This window comes from Urtica dioica, chromosome 4, assembly GCF_054948205.1.
Source record: "Urtica dioica subsp. dioica isolate 48M chromosome 4, U.dioica_male_clone48M_v1_H2, whole genome shotgun sequence".
Lineage (NCBI taxonomy): Eukaryota > Viridiplantae > Streptophyta > Magnoliopsida > Rosales > Urticaceae > Urtica > Urtica dioica.
This window is the reverse complement of record NC_142759.1, coordinates 29,006,319-29,015,621: the sequence shown is the minus strand read 5'-3', so window position 1 is coordinate 29,015,621 and position 9,303 is coordinate 29,006,319.

Sequence of the window (9,303 nt, the reverse complement as noted above, 5' to 3'; positions counted from 1 at the left end):
AGCAAAATCCGTTGATCGGGACGTTCCAAAACCGATTAAGAAACCTGATCAAGAGTACCATTCCAGTCGACCTCTCAGACTGGAATCATGTGCCTGCGTAGAGTGTGGTGGCTCTTATGAACTTGATTCATAACGAGTATAACTTCGTTTATGAACATCCCGAGAGTGGCGAGCTGGTGGCTGCAGATCCTATTCGCAACGAGATTGATATGGCTATCATTCGCGATGCGAAGAGGATGCACCGTGGCCAGAAGTCGAGGTTGTCGCAGCTCTTCTTCAAGACATTTTGCGGGAGTAAGGATCTCGCTAAAAATGAAACTCCCGAAGGCTACAACAAGGAAGCTTGGTTGAAAGCAATAGAGACGTTCGACTCGCCGGAGCATAAGGTATGAGTTGAACTTCCGATGGTTATTCGAATTTCTTAAAATTAAACTTAACGAATTTATGTCTTGCAGGCGAAATCTCTCCGCAACCGGGAAAATTCGAAGATGAAGAAGACGAAGGCGAGACAAGGGTCGCTTAGTTTTTTTGGTCATCGCTCGAGGAACGTAAGTCTCTTAATATTAATATGCAATATACATGTGATTCATATTTTAATGTTGAAAAATTACAGCGAAGCACTACTACAAAATTGATTTTCTGATGCGCAAGACTATCAGATGCGACTAGTCGCATCTAAAAGTCGCATCTAAATAACTTTTAGATGCGACTAGTCGCATCGGATAGTCAATCAGAAGCCGAAAAAATTCGCTCAAATTGTCTTTTGATTTTGACAATCCGATGCGACTAGTCGCACCTGAAAATATGTTGAAACTTTCAGGTGCGACTATGTCGCATCAGATAGTTTTAAATTTTTGAGCGGGCCTCATCTCCCCCTCTTTTATTTCATTAATCTGACGTGGCAAATGAAATTTTAATTTTTTTTTAATTACAATCCGGTGCGACTAGTCGCACCTGATGAGTTATCAGGTGCGACTAGTCGCATCTGAAGAGTTATCAGGTGCGACTAAGTCGCACCTGATGATTAGGGTTTGTTTAAAAACCCAGGTCGTGATGCTTTCTTCTCCAGCCGCTCAAACACCATTTTTTCACTCTCTGCAAATCATTTCCTCTCTGCAAATCCATTCTCCAACCACCCTCTCCTCCATCCACCCAGCTCTCCTCCGTCCCTCTCTTCTCGACCTCTTCCATCGCCGACCACCACGCCACGTACCCGTACCCAGCCACCGGTCCTCCGTGCATCTCTGGTCCTCCGCCTCGTACCCGGCCACCGGACCTCCGCCTCATCCAGCCACCGGACCTCGCCAGTCACCACTGCCTCTCTCTCTCACTCGGTATTTCTCTCTCTCACTCCCTCTCTGCCTCGCTCCCTCTCTGCCTCGCTCTCTCTCACTCTGTTTAAACTCACAGCCGTCGTCCTGCGCTCAGCCCCGGCCCCGCTGTCGAGTTCCTGTCCTCCGACCACAGCTCCGGCTCAGCACCGGTATTTCTCTCTCTCTCTCTCTCTTGGCCTCGAGCCCCTCCGACCACTCTCACTCTCACTCTCACTCTCCAGCTCTCTCTCTGCCTCACTATCGGCGTCTCCGGCTCACTCTCACACCTCGGCGTCTCCGGCTCACTCTCACTCTCCAGCTCTCTCTGTGCCTCACTCTCACTCTCTCCGTCATGTCATCGTTAGCTCTTCCGGCCGAGCTTCCGACCGCCGCGCGCTCAGCCTCGACACCTCGGCGTCTCTGCCTCGACAGCGTGCTCAGCCTTGGCGTCGCTGCAATCCCGGTAAGCTCTATCTCACCGCCTCTCTCTCTCTCTCTCTGACTGAACCGAGAACCGAGAGCAGGGCTGCTGTCGTCCCCTGTCCTCGACGAGTCTCTCTCGCCGCTGCACCGAACCGTTGCTGCCTCGATCCATCCTCCGCCGTTTCACCGAGCCGTCCCCTGTTGTCCCGAGCTGTCCAAGTAAGTCTAGCTTTTTAAAAAAAAAAAAATTAGTTTGTTATATAAGATGGCTGTTAGTTTAGTTAGTTTAGTTAATTAGGTTAGTTGATATAAAATGTTAGTTAGTTAATTAGTATGTAAATGTTAGTTAATTAAATAGATATGTTAGTAACTAATTATTTAGAATGTTAAGTGTTAGTATGTAAATGTAAATGTTAGTTAATATAATTGTAGTTAATCATTGTAAATTTTAATTACATAGTTAGTAATATGTTTAGGTTCTTTAATTTAATTTTGATTAGTATGTTAATTGTAATTGTAAAGAAATTGTAATTAATTACAATGTTTAGTAATGTGTTTAGGTTAGTGTTTAGTTTAAATTTGTTTTGTTTTAATTAGTTTTGATTTATTGTAATTTATCAATTAGGAATTGTAATTAGTCGAATAATTACATGAATATGTTGTTTAGTTTAAAATTATTTAATGAAATTAAAATTTTAATTGTAACATGCTACTTTGAAGTTGATTAGTAATTGTAATTGATAATGTCACATGTTTAGTTTTAATTATAAGTTAATGAATTTGTGATTAGTTTCATTTGATTTAACATGAAATGAAATTGTATGTTTAAATAAGAAAAATAGTTTGTGACATGTTTTGATAGTTTGTGATATTTTGTTTATTTCGATTTTTCATTTATAAATGTTGTGATCGAACCACGGAGGTTCGGTTTAGGGCTGAGATAATTTATAGGATAGTTCTGGATGATTTGTGTATGTTTTTAAATAATTTTGCAGGTTTTTGGTTTGTCAGTATAATAGGGAAAACTCTGCCGAAATTTCAGTGTCCTTGCAAACCTTGCAACAACGTGAGATGGCACGACATCGGGGTTGTCAGGAATCATTTGCTGAACAAGGGGTTTACCACAGGCTACACAAAATGGTATCATCACGGCGAGCTCGAGCGTGTTGTCCTTCCTCATGAAGAAGATTCCATCGGAGGAACAGATCAGAGAGGAATAGGAGGATTGTACGGTGCTGTGGAGGATATCAGGGATCACGAGGATTTCGACGATGCTACGGAGCCAACCCAGAGCGAGGTGCGTGCAGAGGAGAGAGTGGAAGACCTCTTCGCCGAGTTGGAAGCAAAATTGTACCCTGGATGCAAAGAGTTTTCTTCTTTGTCGTTCTTGGTTTCGTTGATGCACCTCAAAGTCACGAACCATTGGACGAACAAGTCGTTTACAGAACTCTTGCAGCTCTTGAAGAAGTCTCATCCAGCTGGTAATCGAATTTCGGAGAAGCATTACGAGGCAAAGGCGAAGCTGAAGCATTTTGGCATGGGATACGAGATGATCGATGCGTGTATTAACGATTGTGTCCTATTTCGAAAAGATCTCGTGGAAGTCGACGTGTGCCCAGTATGCAACGAGAGCAGATGGAAGCCAACTGGGAAAATGATACCGCAAAAGATTTTGCGATATTTTCCCCTGAAAGATCGATTGAAGCGGTTGTACGTGTCTCGACACACGTCGCTTCTGATGCAGTGGCACGAAAGAGATCGCGTCAGGGAAGTTGGTGTTCTACGACATCCTGCGGATGGTACGACGTGGAAAAACCTGGACGAGAGATACTCAGGCTTTGCTGCAGAGCCTCGAAACGTGCGGCTTGGACTAGCTGCGGATGGATTCAATCCGTTCGGAGAAATGAGTTTATCGTACAACATGTGGCCTGTGGTACTAACTGCGTACAACTTGCCGCCTTGGTTATGCATGAAGAAAGAGTACTTGATGGTGACGCTTTTGATCCCGGGGCCTCACTCACCAGGAAAGGACATGGACGTGTTTTTGCAGCCAATTGTCGAAGAGCTGAAAGAACTGTGGGAGATCGGATTCCGCGTTCGAGATGGCGCCAACGATGAAGTATTTTGATTGCGTGCCGCGCTACTTTGGACGATTAACGATTTTCCAGCTCGATCCTATTTATCGGGATGGAGTGGCCAAGGGTATCTCGCTTGCCCGACGTGCAACCTTGACACGCCGTCTTTGAAAGTCAGAAACAAGATCGTCTACTACGACCATCGTCGATTCTTGCGTATGCGTCACCGATTGAGAAAAAGCACCGATCACTACAAGGATCGCCATGAGAAACGCAGTAAACCCGAGAAGTTGACTCCGCAAGACATACTCGCTCAGTTGGCTAGTGTCTCTTGCACGACAGCTGGCAAACATGCTGGCTCCGTGGGCAGAAAACGAAAGCGAGCCGAGTGCGAACTAAATTGGGCCAAGAAAAGCATCTTTTACGAGTTGCCGTACTGGTCAGATTTGGAGTTGAAGCATAACATGGACTTCATGCACATAGAGAAGAACGTGTGCGAGAATCTTCTCGGAACCTTGCTCAGCTTAGAAAAGAAGAACTACGACACAGATAAGGCGAGGTTTGATTTGATGGACTTGGGCATCAAGACCGCTCTCCACTTGAAAAAACAAGGGGATTCGTGGTACAAACCGCGAGCATCGTACACCTTAACCCTTGTTCAGAGGCAGCGATTTACCGAGTTCCTCCAATCTGTCAAATTTCCAGATGGGGTCGCTGGGAATTTGAAGAAAAATGTGACTGCTGATGGAAAGCTCACAGGTTTGAAGTCGCATGATTGCCACGTGATCTTGCAGAGGTTGTTGGCTGTTGGTATTCGTCCTTTTGTGCCAAAAGAAATACATCAGACGATCTCCGAGCTTTGCAACTTTTTCAAGCTGATAAGTTCGAGAACCTTGAGAGTAGAAGATCTTGAAAATGCGCAAGAGTCTATCATCGAGATCTTGTGTGAGCTTGAGATGATATTTCCACAAGCTTTTTTCACGATCATGATTCACGTGGCGATTCATCTACCAGATGAAGCGTTGTATGGCGGCCCGGTGCATATGCGGTGGATGTACCCATTTGAGAGATACCTTGGGACGTTAAAACATTTTTTCAAAAATAGAGCTAGACCAGAAGGCTCTATTGCGGAAGCTTATGTTGTAGAAGAAGCTCTAACGTTCGTTGCAAGGTATCTTGAAGATAAAAAAAAGTGTAGATGAAGTTCAAGTGCGAGAGCTCTCTGTTTTTCGATCCGAGATGTGTGTGCCTTATGGGATGATGAAACCGATAGTATTAGACGATGAACAGAAAGAGAACACGGAGTGGTACATCTGTCCTGAAGTGGATCCATATTTGACGTAAGTTATCGTTGGGAATGTGTTTCAATTCATTCTTTTTATATATTGCTATTGAAGTAATGTTTTTAATAACAGCGAGCATTTGGATCTCTTGAGTGAATCTGGAGTTCGCGATATTGAAGCGGAGCATAGAACGAGGTTCAAAATTTGGTTTGAGAAGAAGGTAATAACACAATATCAATGCAATTTTTTGATAAACGCACAAGTGCTAATCAATGCTTTCTTTCGTAATCAGATTTTTGATATGAAAGCTAGGGGTTCTGACGTGTCTGACGAGCTCTATTCGCTTTCTATCGGTTCCCTTCAAGTCGCCTATCAATATCCGAGCTGCTTTGTAAATGGCGTTAAGTTCATCACTCGTCGTCGCGATAATCAACGAGTCACTCAAAATAGCGGTGTATGTGTACTTGTGGATGATTTCACTTACTATGGTCGAATGGAAGACGTCATCGTCGTGAACTATAGACATAACTGTAGTGTTTTATTGTTCAAATGCATTTGGTACGGTGACAAGTATCATGCAAACCGACTAGTGCACACCGATAAGACTACTGGAGAAACGAGTGCTTATACTGCGAAACAGTGGTTTAAAGAGGAGCCGTACGTACTCGCGACTCAAGTCAAACAAGTTTTTTACATCGAAGATCTTGTTAAAGGCGGCGACTGGGAAATCGTCCAGGAATGCAATCATCGAGGGATTTGGGACATTCCTGAAGTTGACCCCTCCAACTCAGCCTCGATCCCATTGACTATAGAGTTGTCAAACATCGAGCGTTTGAATCATCGACACGAAATCGATGAAGCTGAGTTAGTGACTGTCGTTGACGATGATGAAGAAGACGATGATGAAAATGAGAGACAGGTCGTTTTTGAGGGAGAAGATGTTGATGTCGATATAGAAGATGATATTAACATTATAGGCATAGATGATGATGAATGATTAATATCTTTTTTGTATGTTTATTTACTATATAATGTAACCACGGTTTTCCTCCGCCATATGTGAGGTTTGTTAATAATAAAATCCGTGGTGCCGTCCACGTTTTTTTTAAACAGAAAACTAATATTTATTTACTAATATTGTTCACATCTTACAGGATGTCAGATGCAGGTGGAGATGAGTCTCCGCTACACCGTTCAGGAGCAGGTGGAGATGAGTCTCCGCTAGAGACACCGGGTTCCCAAGGTCCTAAGAAAACAAGGGGATCAACAACCGGCTCTACTTCGGCAAAAGCAGCGCTTGGGGTACCCGGTGCGAAAGTTGTTAGGTATGACCCAATCAACCAAACTTTCTACCAGGACGTAAGAAAAACAATAAAAAAGGTAGGAGTATTCAACAACCGCGTCGGCGCTTTGGTGAAAGTCCATATCCCGGTCACACTTCGTGATTGGAACGAAGTGACGCCCCAGATGTTGGGCAATATTCTGAGCGCACTTCATTCCGAGTACACTTTCGTGTACAAGGATGATGAGACCGAGGAGCTGCTTCCGGCGGATTGCTATCGTCATCAGATTGACCAGACTATCATTCGCGATGCAAAGCGAATGAGGCGCAACCAAAAGTCTAGATTATCAGGGACTTTCTTAGGAAAATGTTGTGGGCAAATGAATGTCGCCAAGAAAGAAATCCCAAAAGGATATCAAAAAGACGATTGGGAGAAGGTGATAGAGGAGTTCGCAACTGACGATTGGAAGGTAATGTATAATTCAAAAAAATTATGTTATCTTCTATGAAATCGAATTATAACGCAATTTAATATGTGCAGAAAAAGTCTACTCGCAACAGAGACAATTCAAAGAACAAGAAAACGAAGTCCACACAAGGGTCAATTTCTTTTTTGGCTCATCGACATTTGAACGTAAGTTTATTCTAATTTTGTAATTTTTTTTTGCAATAAATACATTACTCATATTTTCATAAGAACTGCAGAGTAGGGAAGATGGGACTTTGGCCTCGGCGTTAAACACGTGGAAAAAAAACATCAAGATGATCAAGGCAATTGGACGACAGCTTGGGCGCAACAAGCATTTGTAAGTTACTTGTATTAATTACTTAATAATCAAGTTTCAATAATCTTAATAATTTTTTTAACATATGTTTGAAGGCGCGAATTATGACTCAAGTCGAGGATATGCAGCGACAAGCAGCGGAGTCAGGCCAAACGTTTGACATAGACCAGGCGGAGCAGTACGCGATGGATACTGTTCTCGGGCAACGTCGAGATTGGTATGTCGGGATAGGTCCCTCGATCCCGAGATCCTCGTATCTCTTGGCTCAGGCTCAGGACGACAGCTCGTCCTCAGGTTCTTCATCGACGCGCGTTCCAGATCCAGTGATTAGCGAGCTACAAGCAGCGTTGGCCGCACAACAAGCTCAGATGGAGGCGTTTCAACGACAGTTCTTTGCCTACACACAGCAGCATCCGTCTCCCATGCAGACATCCCCCGCGATGATGCACCCTGGGACGACGCCGCCATCAGCTTCAATGCCGAATGTTCAGACGCCGCCATCCGCTTCAATGCCAAATGTTCAGACGCCGCCATCCGCTTCAATGCCAAATGCTGATCAGACGCCAGGTTCGGTAGAATTTCAGCGACATCGTTCGAGCGGCAGCGCATCAGGCCGCCAAGGCGCACGAGCAAGATCTGGCGGAAGAGGAGGCCGTGCATTCCAGAATTGGCAGACTTCGAATGAAAAAGGGAAACAAAAAGAATAAATTGTAATTTTTTTAATTTATTGAACGTAAATTATCAAATTTTATGAATTTAATATTAGAATTTCTATTAAATTATTTATATAATTATTCTAATTAATATTATTCAAATTATTTATTTAATTTAACAAAAAATTATTTAATTAATTTTTAAATAATTTTTTAAATTATAATTTTTATATATTTAATAGGCTGATTCTATTAGAATCAGCATTTAAAAAAAAAAACTACAGACAATCAGATGCGACCTGTCGCATCTGATACCTTCGCGGGAAAAGTATCAGATGCGACTAGTCGCATTTGATTGTACTGTAACCCGCCAAATATTTCGCGGGGAATTACTATCAGATGCGACTAGTCGCATCTGATACTTTTCCCGCGAAGGTATCAGATGCAACAAGTCGCATCTGATACTATAACTCCCGCTTTAATAACTTATTTTGGAGGATATTTAGGTGCGACGTTTGGTGCGACTAGTCGCACCTAAAATGTCGCACCTGATAGTGATGACTTTCAGGTGCGACAAGTCGCACCTAAAATCATCAGGTGGGCACTTTCAGATGCGACTTTGTCGCATCTAAAGTTGCACCTGATGATACTTTCAGGTGCGACACTGATGCTTTCAGGTGCGACTTTTGTCGCACCTAATGCTATTAATTGTACTAGTGAAGGGAAGATGGGAGTATAGGCTCGGCTTTAGCGATATGGTCACAAAAACACCATGACGCTAAGGGATCGTGGACGACGGACTTCGCGAAGACGCAATACGTAAGTTAATTTTTTTTTATTTACTATATTTAATTACTTTATTTCTTCTTATCTGATAAGTTTTTTGTGGTTTTATTTTGAAGGATCAAGTCACCGCCCAGACGATAGATATTTTGCGGCAAGCGGAGGAGCAAAACGTCGTGATCTCCCAAGAAGATGCGGAGATGTACGCGATGCGCGATGTTTTGGGAGTGCGCAGAGACTGGGAAGTCGGTTTAGGGCCTTCGATCCCAAGGTCATCGTTGGGTGTTGCCCAAACGCTAGATGGAGGCTCGTCAAGTTCGTCATCTCAGACCGATCCATTGGTTGCCGAGATGCGAGCTCAGATGGATGCCCAACAAGCCAAGCTGCAAGTGATGCGGCAACAGATGGCCTTCCTCAGCCAGCAGCACAACTAGCCTCCCACGACTCCTCACCCTCCGCCTGCATCGCAACCAGGTGGGACGGAGCAGCAGACGCCAGATTACACGCCGGGTTCTACGCCTGGTTCTATGGATTACTTGCGAGACCGTCCTTACGGAAGCGGCGGAACGAGCGGCAGCGCGTCAGGCAGCGGTGGACGAGGACGCGGAAGCGGTTCTCCAAGTTCTGGCAACTTATTCGGTAGAGGAAATTCTACTATCGATAAGTTTTATAGGAAAAAAAATTAGGAATTCATTTTTTTCGCTTT